Genomic DNA, 14,527 nt, shown 5'->3' on the forward strand with positions numbered 1-14,527 from the left:
CATCGATGCCGTGCAGTTTCCTTCGTTCAGTGCAGACGATATTTGTAGAGGATAATGTCAATTTTCGCGATCCTTTCGACGGACGGATTTCCCATTATTCAGCAATTATTTGCGAAGAAAGAGGAAAAATATTGCTCCGAATCATCCAGCCGCAGGAAGCGATTTATGTACACTGGGAATTAGAGATCAGGACTCGGAAGAGAAAGGTAAATAGGATTCATAATTACATATATATATATATATATATATATATATACATATCTGATGATCGAATATCGTCCGAGATGAGAGTGGAGGGCCCAGAATAGCCACAAATTTCTAAGGAAAAAAGTTCGCGACATTTTTAGATTTTCCAGGACCTAAAATCTAGTTTCTGCTGACCTAAATCGTTCAGCTTATTAATTCTATATTCGATTGAAATTTAATATGGAATTGAAGGAAAATATTATGTACAAAGAAATCAGTTCGAGCTAATTTGTTTTCGCGACGAAAAAAGTAAACTTGTTGCGACGAAAAGTCATTTCTAATTGCCATGATAGAAAACTGATATTTGCAGTTCTTTCCATGACCAAATTAAAAATTTTCTGACAATTCCTGATGTTCTATGACCTCTTTTAAATACCCTAAGATTTCCTGGTTTCTCAGTTGCGTACGTGGCGACCCTAATTGAGAGCTTTTCCTGCATCGGCGGCTGATTTTTAACGCAAGTTCACCGAACATTCCGCAAGCTTTGCTTCTCTCTCTCTCTCTCTCTTACTCTCTTCTCTGCAGGGCTCTTTGAACTTGCGGGGTTAAGTTTGAAATTTACATCCTAAAGTTATGAATCGCTCGTCTATTGTTTTACCGGAGATCATAGACCTGCTCGGGTGGTGGGCGACCCTCGAGTTTGTCAAAGGCATCGCGCGTATTGAAATTTGAAATATGTATAATCGAGGACCCGAGGGGACCAACTTTTGAACGATCCCCATCGCCCTCCATTTTTACACTCTTCGTTTACGGTCAGATTCGCTTTTGGCAAATGCGTGGAAAAGTTGAACGAAAAAAAAATGATAGCCGTCGGCTTTGTGGGTGAATGGATCGAATGAAAAGTTGTCGGAAAAGACTAAAATACAGTTCGAAAATTCTTGAGAAATTTTGTTTTTGCCAATCGTATAGTGAACGAGAATGAAATAACTTCCCTGCTGCGTGATAGAAATTAGTTTGAGCAAATTCTAACAACACGATCTCAGCTAGGATATCAACAATTTGGGAAACGGTTTTATAATCAGAAATTTCGAAATTATTAAACTCGTGTTTTTATACGCTGTTAATATTCTTGGATTAATTTTATTTAAAAAGAATTGGTGGCTAATTTTGAAATCTGAAAACCAGGTGAGAGGAAAAAATGATAATTCGAAAAAATAAGAAGACTAAGAAGAAATTCTCAGGGTGCAATTGAAAAATGCTTAAATAACCGCACTTCACTTTCTGCTTTTTACTTCCGGTAAGACAAACGAAAACGATGATACAACCTCTGAAAGAAGCGCTCTTTTTTAGTATCCACATAATAATCGAGTGTGAAACGAGATCGCGTCACAACAGCGTGAAAATCTGTGTTTAAAAATATCGTTCTCGCTCGATTTTTTATCTCATCTTGTACACATCCTATACGTACGCACTTTGCGTATCGGGTTTATTTACGTTACTGCATTTCCTTCCTGCACTTGATGCGCAAAGCTTGTCGTGCGCGCTTTCAGTTTTTTCGAATATTTATTTCAACCAAAGTATACTTAGCATACTGACCATTGAAAAGTCTGAAAAGCATCGACCGAAATTTTTATTTCCCGTTTCCCGCGGGGTAATTTTCATGCCCGAACTGCTGATCCGAGAAAATATACGTGCAACGCTAGGACGAAATCGATTTTTTCAACATCTTTCGCTTAGCAAAGTGGCAGCCTCATTAGCGTGATGCGAGAGATGATAAGCCGCATCGATCGAATAAGTGCGAACAGCTCTTGAGTGCAGTGCAGCTAAATTGCACGGAATTATGCCTTCCTTAAAACATTCGACGGAGAATTTATCACCCACCCATACTGCCTTTTGACGATTTTCCCGAAGGTGTCAAAAGACTTTTCAATCACGAATCGAAACCAGGCAAATACATAGTAGTAGACCAAACTATATAACGAAAAGCAGCTTTTCTTTTTCCCTCGATTAGACGTACACTTGAGAATTTGCGCGCATTATTTGCACTCGTTTCAGAGTTGAGTGCTGCTCGTTTATTAATCGGCATTGAAGTTTAACAACGTCTACTTGAGGAGTATGTATGTACCAATAAATGCAGAAGACGTGCGCCACTGTGTATTATATAGGTAGCTGGTAGATATGCATAGAGCTGCATTGCCTGCAAGATGGAGAAACTGCGGAAAAGCACAAGAATCGCTGGAGCTGACCCCAGCGGTATAGTTTGCTACGTAACTTATGTGTACGTTATAAATTATTTATTCACTCACAAGTTTTGCGCCATTGCCCCGAAGCAGCAGCAGCTTTTGTTTCCCTCCTTCTCGTTCATGAACGACGCCGCAAAAGCACCGTCAGCTTCCATTCCCGAGAAGTAATCTCGGGACGAGTCAAGTTTCGAGATTATAACGAAACCCTCTTATTCCTAGAGTGGCTAAATCCGTTGTCTTGAGGATTTACTCGACTTTGTTACACCCTATCCACCAAACCCACGACGCTTTTCCTCAAACAATCCAACGACTAACCGCTACATATCCGCATTAGAAGGTATGCTAAGCTTTCTCCTAACATAATTAATACTAAAGCTATCTTCCGTCTCTGTCTCTCACTCTCTCTGCTTCTGAAATAAACACAGCCAACTGTGATCAAGGATTGCGCGAGTAAAAGTGCGAACCTCGAGAAATCGGGAAAACACACAAACGACAGATTTATCATTCTTATAATTCCCGCAAGCTTCGATTTTGCTCAAAAAATCTGATTGCACTTGTTCGGAGGTAATATAAGAGAATCTTCAGTTCAAAAATTCGTCTCAATATTATTATCGGTATGAAAAAATTTCCTACATTCCAGCCTCATTCAAACCAATCGAAAAATTATTCGTCGAATGAAGGACTATCAGAAAGTGCACAACAATTTAGTTTATCTTCGAGAGGCTTGCAGCAGATACAAGATACGAGAACGCACTCGGATTGAACGCTGGGCTCCATCCATATCAAAATGTGTATACATGGGTCCATGAATGTATAAATGCAGGTTTCGTTGATGGGAGCAGAGGCTGATAATGGCAGCTAATTCGAGGCAGAGGAATCCTTAGATATTCTCGCTACCTTGCCCGTTAATTTACAATACGTAATTAGGATCATCTTGAGCTTTAAGCGCAGCGCAAAGGCACACGCGCTGCATTGGACAGCTGTGAAACGCACGGAAATTCACCCCTCGAGGCGGAACATGATTTTCCGCGATTCGCTGCCTCGCGAGGCTTTCTTTCGACTATCGTTATTTTTTTTCTTTCTCTCTCTCTCTCCCTCTTTCTCCTAATTAACCGCTGTGAATATTTTCCGTCCAAGGATTAGTTGCGACGGAGAAACGGATTTTATCAACAAAAAAAACAATGTATGTAGAGAAATGCGTGAAAAATATAAATAACTAAATAAATAAAAAAAAAAAAAAATAAAAAAAAAAAAAAACGGGGGAGTCAAGAGCTCTGGAAGACGAATGTATGTGTGTAATATAAACGGTTAGGCGTATATATATGTATACGTATAAGCTGGGTACATCAGCCTGTATAAGCACTGAAATTCCCGTGATGCATTGTAATTACGATCCTGTCTAAAAATAAATTAATTCTCGCTGGAACAGAAGAGGAATCCGAGCGTAACAGGCACACGGACGAAAGATATGCAGCGTGTAGGGGTGACTGTGTGTTTGTGTAGGTATAGGATAACCAAGCATGATGGATATTTTAATCACGCATGTGCCGCAGTGTTTGAATACCGCGGGATTTTGAATTTATCATTATTTTTTGAGAAGAAAAAACGAAAATAAATTAAATAAAAAAAAAAAGAAGAAAGTTTTTCTACAGTTACAGAGTAAGTGGTCGCGTGTACGTATATAACAAAAGCGCGATAAACGTCGGAGAGACAATTTTTTATTTTCATTCTCCTCCTCCTCTCTCGTTCACTCGCTCTCTCTCTGTCTTGTTTCATGTTTTGCGAATTTACAACGATATTTCCAATTAAACGTCCCTAAAAATTTCTCACCTTTGATCCGCGACGCAGGCCGCGAGGGTTGCGCGCCTATAAGAGACAAGGGATGAGGATGATGGAGAGGGGAAGAATTTTTTTCTATATACCTTACGTACTTTTAATAACATAACGTTTTTCCCTCACATTTTTAAACGAAGCTTTGAAATTTTTATGAAAGTAACTCCGATCGCTTCGCCGCCATGCTGCAGGTTCAACACACCGTCCAACGATAAAATATATAGCGTTAATTAATTATGAAATATCCCGCTTGGCACCGCCGCACCTTTTTCACAATTTTTCCTCTTTTAGTTACCGTTTTTTTTCGCTTTCTTTCTGTCGGCTGAGTCAATTTTTTCAAATAATTTTTTTCGTTCCCGTTTCACTATTTTGCAGTACCTACCTCGGTTTCACATAATATCACTTCGTATTCCTTTGTATAATAAAAACTGTCTTTTTTCTACTTTTTTATCCTTCTTTATTATTAAAGAGAACATTTCTTGTCAATCTCTGTTCTATAATATCAGCCGCTCTCGCTCGCCTCGACAAATATTTTGCATATTAAACGTGAAAGCACCGCGGTGGAATTGCAGTGAACCGTGTTTGCGAAACCTTCACTGATATTTATTATACGTATACAAGGTACGATATATACCTAAACTTTTTCAAATATCTATATATGTATATTATACCTGCAGGGAGAGGATGTAATAACTACAAATTTTTATTCAGCTAGTCTACCGCGGTGCAATTCCATTTCAAATAACTATAAATGTAAGTAAGCAAAGGTGCCCAGAGATTGACAAACATTCACTTCCGGAATGACAGACGTTGGATACAATTTTTCAGTCATTAAACTCGTGACGTTAGGTCAGAATTTGCCTTTTTTTTAATCTCTAGTTATGTAAAAACGTGAAAACTAAAGATGCAATAGTCGCTTGATAAATCGTTGACAATCTTGATAAGCCCGATTAAACATTAGCGGAAAATACCGCGTCGCTTTGTTTTTCGCAAAATGGGGATAAAATATTACCGCTCTGTTTCCAATGGTGGTTAAAATTAATTTTCTAAATTGCTTTTACCTACCACGCATCGCGACAGCAATTACAGAACGATCGAACTGATACTTAAATTAAATGTGCTGTGTTTGTATGTTAAACTGTACGCATTACACGATTACAACGATTGAAAACATGCAAAAGGAAATATGGATTGTAAAACAGTTGATGAGCGACACGAATAAGGTTAGTCCATCAATTATTGACCTTTTTTGGTTGTATACGATTGATCCTTAGTTCTGAAATGACTAAAACAACAAATTTTTAGTGTCTAATCCTCTAGAACTTGGCTTTAGTCATCGAGAAGATCACAATTTGTGTCGTAAGTTTATAATTTTGGAAAATAAAAGGATCAATAATTGCGTCGATCTTAAATGGTTTTGCATTTTATATGCCAACCAACTGCAAGCTGTTGCTCGAGTTTTGCTGATATCAGCTTCAACGAATTAAGCTTCAGGCGTCGCGTTTCCGCGTGTTTAGATTTTACTTGTCGTCCTGTCGTGGAGCAGGAAATTTACGAATAACCGAAGATATTAGTTTTGTCGTTATATAATAATGTAGGTACAATGTATCCATGATAATAATAATGGGCAGAAAATTACTCCACCCTCGACAGAATTTTGTATAATCGCTAATTGCCAATCAAGTTGAACGGCCTCTGCAGGACTCCACGATCGTACATCCGAGTTCAATAGTAATAATTGCCAATAATACCAATTACCGCATATTCTACCCTAGCACCCGGATATTAAAATCGAGAAACTTACTTCGCGGCAGTCTGAGCAAAGTGAATTGATTTTTAATTAACATGGAATTTACAATTCGTGCGCGAACTTAACTTACATATATATACATACACAAATTGACTATTTTTTGTTTTTCAAAGAACATTGAAAAATCCTCAGAGTATCCCTAAACAAAGGTCCTGTTAAAATATGAGCTCTTAATATTATTAATTTAAGGTGACGATTTTCAATTTTCTATTTATGTATGTAAATAACACGAGAAAATTTTTTCTGAACTTTGAAATTTTATTGCTCGGAAACGAATCACTGTACAATAATAAGCAAGATAGATTTCTGTAGGAAATTGAACGCTCCATAAAAAAGTTCCGAATGAAGACTTACGTAAGTCGAGCCGTTTCGAAGTTATCATTACATCATTATTTAGAACAGTTCAATGGTTAAGGCTTCATAATTTGAGAACATTTTTATAGAACATTCAATTTCCTAAAAAAAACCACTCTGCTTATTATTGTAAAGTGATTCGTTTACGAGTAATAAAATTCCAAAGTTGAGTAAAAAAACTTTCCCATTTTATTTAAATAGAAATAGAAAATTAAAAATCGCCACCTTTAAATAATAATAATAAGGCTCATATTTTCACGAAGACTTTGTAAACAAAGTTAGGGATGTTCTGCCAATTTTTCAATGTTTTTTGGAAAATAAATAGTCCATTTTCTTTTTTTTTTTTTTCTTCTTTTTTCTTTTTTGGTGTACCTATATAGAAACTTTTCATCGGAGTTTCGACGTATCGTACGACTGACGATGAGACGAGACAATAACTGGAGAGGAAAGGGAGACGCGCTGCGCCGTAGAAAAGTTAGAAATTTTCAATCTGCGAGGCTTATAAGGAGACGCAGGCGGGTTTGCGAAGCACCTGAGACCTCCGGTATCAGCGAGATACGAAGAAGGGCGGTTGCTGCTGGATTGTACAAGTTTCGCGAAAATAATCGAGAGGCGTAATATTATGGACCAGAGCGAGGCGCGTAAAACCGCCACCGACGCCGTTTACTTCATCTACTAGTGAAGGCGGAAGACCTTCGAGGTACGTAGATCGAGAGATCTGCGGTTGTGTTTGTACTGCAACGCGAGGAGAGGAATAGCCGAGATTTATGTTGGGATTCTAAAGATCCTCGGGGATCTTTTTCAGGGATTACCTTAGGTTTTCAAGATTTCTTCCATTTTAATAGAGCCATTTATTATCGGCCCTATGTATACGAAATATCATAATACCTGCAGCCTGGTGTTTTTTTTTTCCTTTTGTTTTTTATCTATTCCAGTTTGGTCGATATTAATCGATTTTTTTCGAATACCAACTGCAGATGAGAAAGTATTTTTTAATTATGAGTTCAAATTCATTTACGAATCCGTCGTACAAAATTTCATTGAAATAGATTTTATTCAAGGTTTATGGCTATATAATTTAAATACACAATATTTAGGAGAGCAAAACAGAGAAAAAAAGAAAATTTCAAACGATCGAACGCCATTCGTAAGAATTTACTCTCCCAAACTAGATATTTGACTAGAATGAAAAACTGATCATATCTTGTTTTATATTTTACGAGTATTTTACTAAACTGATCATGGAGGAGCGAATGGGTCGGTAATATAAAATGATGGGGGGGGGGGATGGGGGAGTGATCGTGATTTTTTACACCGGAACAAAAGAATTGCGATATTCGCATTCCTCGCTGATCCTTGAACGCGACGACGTCGGTATCCTGCAGCCCTTATATACAGCTGGAGATCGGCGGCGAAAAGAAAAAGGGTCGAGAGAGAGGATCGAAGAGATGCGGGGATGCAAATTCAATGCTTTTGCAACGCAGACGCAAACAGCGGAGCAAACCTTATAATTCCCGTATTAAAATTGCAAAACGCAAAATGACTAATCTGCGGCTTTTCCACGAAGCCAAGGCGAGTCTTCGTCGAGGGAAAAACCTCTCTCTCTCTCTCTATCTCCGTTTGTCTCTTTTACTCTAGGCAGTCTGTCACAGCTGAAATAAAAAGAAGGAGAGGAGGGAGGAGGCGGAAAAACAAAGCGATGACAAATAAAAATGTAGTGAAAGACGGAAGGAGGAAAAGCCTCGAGAATGAAAACTGCCGTTCGCAGCATCCCTATTCACGCATCCGCTGCTGCTGCTGCTGCTGCTGCTGCTGCTATACTGCTGCATGCCATATTAAAACCGAGCAATGTTTGCGAATTGTTCCTCTCATTGTTCGAGTCGCGGAATGAGACGCGAAGAGGCATCGACGTCATCATGGATCGACCATCCGGGCTGTGTTCCTCCCGATCCACCTGTCTCGACTTTTCAAACAATCGGCCGACTGACCCTCGGCAATACAGAATACACGCGACCGACGTACGAAACAATAGTTCAAAACGTCGACGAATCGAAGCAACGAAAACAGAAGAAATTATCTACAACAAAGGAGGGAGGGAAATACTCATTTCAATTTGGAAGACGAAGAATCTCATTGCGATGCGGAAAAGGAAAGAAAAATTTTTGCACAGGTAAGATCAAGACAATATTGTGCATATATATATATATATATATACATTGTAATATTGAGAGTTGAATTGAAGTTAAATTAAAAAAGATTTAGCATCATCTAGATTTATTTACATAATCTGATTTAAAAAATATTTCCGATTAATTTGATAGTTTATTTTTAATTAGGAGTTAACGTTAAAATCGGAAATATAGTTGATATTTTCACGAGACTGTACAGTGAAGCTCCTCAATACTTCCAGAGTATCATTTCATTTCGGAATTTGAAATTTCTATCAATTACCGTTCAAAGTTCAAAAACGACGAAAATGGCACACACTAGGGTAAAATCTTTGTCGACTGAATCGGCCGAAGTCTAATTACGTCTGCCGTTGATACAGCTATAGTGTAGGGTTTATTCACGTGTAGATACATGTATAATGCAATCCTCATTCAGCTGTGGGGAAGGCGAATTACATTGCACGGTAGAGAATTACTGTACAACATGTACGTACCACATGCAGATAGGATAATTGCAGGTGGTTGGTCGGCATTTCTCATCGGGACATAAAAGTAATAATTTATCAATGTCGTTGTAACAGGAATACAAGAAAATCCATTGTAGATTCGTAACACTGGGATAAGTTTCGCGGGTCCAGATGTTGCGATGTAGGTAATACCTCGTCACACAGCAGCAGGTTATTGCCCAGGTAAATACGTAAAGCGGGTGTACATAATAATAAATCTGAGCCTTAATTGCCGCGAGTTTAATTCGCGACAGTCAATTACCAGCTGTGAAAATTTCGCGGCACTGCACTGGCGCAAATACGGCATGGCAGCGTTACAATATGAACGTATATACACGTATATACAGACTACTAACACAACACAGGCAATCCTCAACCCACTCGGGAGGTTTCAATTCTCAAGGAAATCCGCGTAGCTTTATATATATTATATACCTGCCGTATATAATATACGTATAACGTAGAACGTATTGTGTAGGTTTTAGTATACCTCACGACGCTGCATAGGTGCGGGGATTTGCAAAATCGAAGCAAATACTCCACGCGGCGTTCGTTCTTGTATATTATATATATATATATATATATACGAAACGAGGGTTTCTGTCTGTCTCGTATGTATGCGTGTTTATATACGTACAACACCAATTGGGTGAATGCCGGACCCGAAAAGTCCCCGGGAAAATTATTATCCCCTCGTTTTGACGCTGAGGAATACGCGTGGCTGCGAGGCAATTGGCAAACTTTTCAAATAATATGCGTTATATACATATACGTACGTATAAGGTGAGTGGGATGCGCGTGAGGCGATATATAATATAATATAAGCGAGCCTCAGGTATGCCGGTGTAATTTTTAGTTAGGTCATATTTTTCATTTTTCTCCGTGATTATTATTTCGTTTCCTTTTTCTTTTTTTCTTTTTTTTTTTTTTTTTACTGGTGTTTTTTGTTGTTTTTCTTCCTCTCGTTTCGCAAAAAAAGGCTTCCCACGCAACTCCCGCTTGAAATACGACCTTTGATAAATCCTATTGTATACGCAATGTTCAGAAATTCTTTACCTTGTCGGACAAAGAGGGAAACTACGCTCGGGACGCCTGCCTGGGCGGTTCTGGATTGCCGTGGTTATATCCTTATACTCCCAGGGGAGAGTTTTCTCGTTCCCGTGTGGCTTGGAATAAAAAGCTCGCGAGAGGACGAAGGAACTAAATTTTCAATTATCTCACCGAGCGGGTATCTATTTTGCGATATGTACAAGTAACAACTTGCGGGATATTATTTAGTCTTTATCACCAGCTCGTTTGATACATTATATCCAACAACTATACTGCACCATGAAGCAATCGCGCTAATATACCGCGTGCGACAAATGAATGTCGGTATCTACAATAATGCAAAATTGGAAAATTTATCAAAGAATTGCACCCACGAATCGAATTTCACGTTTATATTATATTCCTCGTAACGTCACTGGGGGATAAATTTGATTCAATTTATACAGCCACTGGGTATATTTAGTACAGAATATAATCATCCAAGTCAACTTCAACTTATCTTTATATAGTTTACTACATTTTGCTACATCGATCAGGGTTTTTCAGACGAGTAGCTATATCTTTTCTCTGCAATATTCACAAGAAATTAACTACACATCCTTAATATTCTATTTACAGGGAGAAAACTTGTAGGGGATGGTGGGCCAAAGTGGGCCCCTTAAAAAATTGGTGTCTTATAATCAGAATAAAATCTTTGCGAGTAATTACGATTTCCGAATAATGATATTTAGAAAAAGTTGAAGTAGTTATTTTATCCCTTGTTATTTAAAAAATTTTAGAGGTGCCCACTTTGCCTCATCATCCCCTACTGATTTTTTTCCAACAGAACCGTATTTTTTAATTAAACTTGAAAATGAAAGTAGTCAAAGACCGTAGAGTATAACGTCGACTGTGAATTTTTCTCGCGCGGTAACGATTTCTTCGTACGATTGCGATATCTTGTTTCAACGGATCGCGATTGGTTCTTGAGATGAAAAATAAAAAACTCGACGGCGAACGTCGTCGTCCTCTCGCCTCACCCGCGGATATCTTGTCGGCATTTGGTGTCTGAAGGAAGACCGGGAAGAAGGCAGGAAGTGCGGAGTTTTAGTCCGATGCAGCGGCAGCATGCTTCTGTTTGATATTCAATCCGCGATCCGCGAAGAGGTATGTAATACGTGCTTCGTGGACACGGACTAAATCGATATATCGAGAATCCCAATATCGCTGCTCCCCCTTCCTCCCCGTGTGTCTCCCTACAAGATCGCACGTCGTGTATGTCCTACACCGTAATTGCGGCCCTACGCCCCCATATGCATATCCATGGGGGATGATTCCCGGTTCTCGGGTAAGGGAAGTTAGTAGATCGACATCGTTTCAGCCCTCGATGTATGCTACGAATTGTAAGCCGTGACGAGACGCGAGAATTTCAATCTCTGGATTTTTCAAATTTGAATGAAAGATAATGAACTTGACAAGAAAAGCTCGGGAACGAAATCGTTCGTGCAAATCGACGATTAGAAACTGAGAATATGAATATGAAAAATCTCAAGAATCTAGTTTTTCTAACTTTCCTATTTTTAGAATTTGTCTTTCTGAATTACAAAATTTCAAATCAAAATCTGACTTTTTGACTTTTCAACTATACATATCTGTCTAAAATTCGATAAATCAAGTCAACGCGTGGTTAAAAATCCGACATCCCAAATGTCGAGATAACCTGACCCATTTTGTGTGAATATTTAATCTCCATATCAAATTCCCCCGAATCCACAAATTTCCATAAGTTTGTTGCATGTTACGCAAAATCAATGCAACGCAAAAACAAATCAGCTAAACATCACGCCTCATTTTTCCCACGGGGGTCGAATCGATGACGAAAAAATGGAAAAGACTCGTTCCTTGGGCGGAAATACCAGGGTGACATTACGGTCACCCTGAAGGCAGTAACAGGTGTCCTCGATGTTGGCCAAAGCCAGTGGAGGTCCAAAGCCCTTGGACGTGAAGGCAGGCAGTATAGAAGCAAGTCACGTGTCGCAACGAGCGGATATCAAGGCTCGGCTTCATAATTAAACGGTTCTGATAACACCGATGGATGGTCCCATATGCATATGGATGCATAAGTAGCAAGGCACGAGGATCCCGCAGGATTCGATTCCAAGATCCGAGGAACGGATCCAGACTCGAGTATAAGGAGCAGGAAACCCTCCTCCTCCTCGGCATTGTCCTCATCACCGCAGCGTATTCCCGTCGGCAGTCTACCTCCGGACTGTTCCTGTAGGTACTTACGATACACAATGGGGTCGCAGATTTAACGGCGGCATCTGGTGAGGAATTCCTCGCCTCTGTGCAGGTGAGCGAAGGAAAGAATTCCCGAGTGATCGTAATTCCCGGGGTTTCCGGGGTGCTTCGGAATACTGCAACGCCTCGGAGTCGTGCAGGGGGTGCGAATCCTGCAGACCCTTGAGCCGGAGTCCGAATCGTTCGAGTCGTTCCTCTTTCCCCGAGAAATCAAAGCTCGGTGATTTTCTCAGGCAATTTGGAGGGTCAGATGTTCGGGTGTCGCGTAGGCGTGATTCGTTGCAGTTGTCTCGACTTCGAGCGGGCCAAATTGTATCCTAGATTGAGCTTTTTCATCAGTACCTACACAAGAAAATTTCCCACCCCTTGGAGAGGATTTACGACTTTATCGCGGTCGACGGTCTCGAGTCGCGGGAGCCAATTTGGCCGATCGGTTTATCCCGCACTTCTCGATCGCTCGCCTCGCCCTTCGAATCAGGGAATACAAGCTTCCGGTGTCAGGCGCTTGCTTGCAGCGTTACGCAAAGTCGACGTGCCGACACCCGATTCTGATTAAAAGTCCGGATCGACATCGCGACGCCGGCTGGTCAGCCATAACGAGCGATTCCTCGGACGAGTTTTACGTGTGCAAAAACCGCGGCTTCGGCAGTTGAACGTTCAAAACCGTATACGTTATAATTTCCCTTTTTACATTCCATATAAATTTCCACCGGGCCACATTTTTTATGGAACTCCCTCGAGGCAGATGTACTTTAGTGGCGAGGCCTGCCTCCGCAGCGTAGGTATAATAACATATCCGTCCACCTTACACCTCCCGCACTTTGTCACCGAGTCGCGTAATTAAATCCGCACCAATCGCGAGCTCCGTACACACCGAGATATGGGGTTTTATATTTCTTTGCAATTCTTATCACGTACCCGGTGTACCTAGACTGGAAGTCGAGGCTCTGCGAGGGTTGAGAATAACGATCGTTTACAGTGTCGTAGATCGGGATCGTCAAAGTTGAAAATGGATATGGATTTTCTCGGAAAGAATTCCAATTATTCATTTCAACGGAGATTACATGTCAACCATACTTGTCGGAGAATTCGACCCATGCAAAACGGATAATCCACTCACGATGATTTGATGGATCCCAAATTACCGCGAGATCCTAATATGTTCAGAGACCTGTTGAAAACCTCGAAACCTCAAGCCTCTAGGTCCTCGTGTATGAATGTTTAAATAGATACGGAATGTTCCGCGCATCTAGAAGAACAGCCCACGAGGTACTCCCTCAATTACCTAATGGAGTCTGTGGTTCTCAGCCCACAGCACGAGACTTCGGTCTCAATAACCGCTACGTTTCTGTCACAAAACATTTCGACGAACAATTTTGACATTGGCATTGATGTATGACGAGAGTCGACATAATAAAGTCTGATAAAGACTGATAAAGTCGAGTCTGGGTCAAAACGACGATTTTCTGAGTGTCACTCTGATTCGGGAAACTGCAGCTACTTTTCCTGAGCAATGCAAAACAGCGAAAGGGTCTCGCTTTTGCTCAACTATTTCCAGCCTCGCTTTGTTCCCGATGCAAACAATGGAAAGGCATACCGTCAGAGAAGCGACCAAGAGGTAAAGTCTCATCACAGAGAACGCGCGGAGTTTTCTGCAGCTGCATTTGTGTACCACTGACACAAACGTAGGTGTAGTTTTAGTTAGAGACTACGATCAATTCGCGCGATTCAGGCTGTGGGTGTAGGACAGAATCAACGGTGGCTGATTCACCTGTACGCAGTTGAAAACCCCTCCTGCCTCACATGGTCCAGCCTTTCAAAACACATCTCTCCCTCTGGCATGATTCCGATGATTCAAATGTAACGCAATAAAGCTAATGGACGAGGTCCTGGTCCTCTCTCACACTCCGTAACGTGAAGTGTCATCAACCAAATGGTCCAACATTTCGTTGGTTCTGAATCCCAATTCACGGTTTGTCATGATGTGAAAGTAAAAAACAGGTACCTACAGTGGTTCAATTTTGATATAACTTCGTCGAAGCAGAGCGACTCCAACGTCAAGACGAGGATGGGAATACATTGAACCAGCTGGTACTA

This window comes from Diprion similis, chromosome 12, assembly GCF_021155765.1.
Source record: "Diprion similis isolate iyDipSimi1 chromosome 12, iyDipSimi1.1, whole genome shotgun sequence".
Taxonomy (NCBI): Eukaryota; Metazoa; Arthropoda; class Insecta; order Hymenoptera; family Diprionidae; genus Diprion; species Diprion similis.